This window comes from Haliaeetus leucocephalus, unplaced genomic scaffold (genome assembly GCF_000737465.1).
Source record: "Haliaeetus leucocephalus isolate CR32 unplaced genomic scaffold, Haliaeetus_leucocephalus-4.0 Scaffold214, whole genome shotgun sequence".
Lineage (NCBI taxonomy): Eukaryota > Metazoa > Chordata > Aves > Accipitriformes > Accipitridae > Haliaeetus > Haliaeetus leucocephalus.
Window position 1 is genome coordinate 20154 of NW_010972650.1, and position 831 is coordinate 20984.

Consider the following 831-nt stretch of genomic DNA (forward strand, 5'->3'; position numbering starts at 1 on the left):
GCCCCTCCCCGCCCTCCCGCCGGTGCCGGCTCGGGGAAAGTTGCGGCGAGCCCCGGTCGGCGGAGGCAGAACCGGCAGGAGCGGGAGGACCGGGCTACGGCGGGAACCGACTGCACCGGCGGTACAGGCAGCACCGGAGCACGGTAGAACCGGCGCTTCCCGGCCGAGCATCCCCGGGTAGGAGCGCGCAGCATCCCCGGTCCCCCCTCCCACCGCGCCGCTACGCCGGTTCTCCCCATCCCCGGTGCTCCCCTTATTGCTTTTCCCCATCCCGGTTCTTCCCTTATCCCTTCTCCCCATCCCCAGTGCTAGCTTCCCCATCCCCGGTTCTCCCCATCCCCGGTTCTCTCCATCCCCCGTTCTCCCCATCCCCGGTTGTCCCCATCCCCGGTTCTCCCCATCCCCAGTTCTCCCCATCCCCGGTTCTCCCCACCCGCCGTGCTCCCCATCCCGCTGCTCCCACCCCCGGTACCCGGGATGCCATCTTAGCTCCGCCGCCCGGGCCGGTGCTGCCTGCGCAGCCGCCGGGTACCGGGCGGGGAGCGAGGCCGCTGCCGGGGCTGCGGGGTGAGACCGGCGGCTTCTCGGCCGCTGCCAGCCGGGCCCTGGGACCGGTCGAAGGACTGAGGGTACGTCCCCGCCGCCGCAGGGGCCATGGAGCCGCCGCGGAGCCTCCCGGGGCTGGAACCCGAACGTGAAGCGCTGGACCCGGCCGGTGGCTGCCCGTCCCCGTTGGAGATCAAGTCGGTCCCCAGCAAGAAGATCTGGGTCAAGCTCCGGGCGCTGTGAGTGACACCCCCCCCCCAAAAAAAAACCAACCCCAAACCGGGA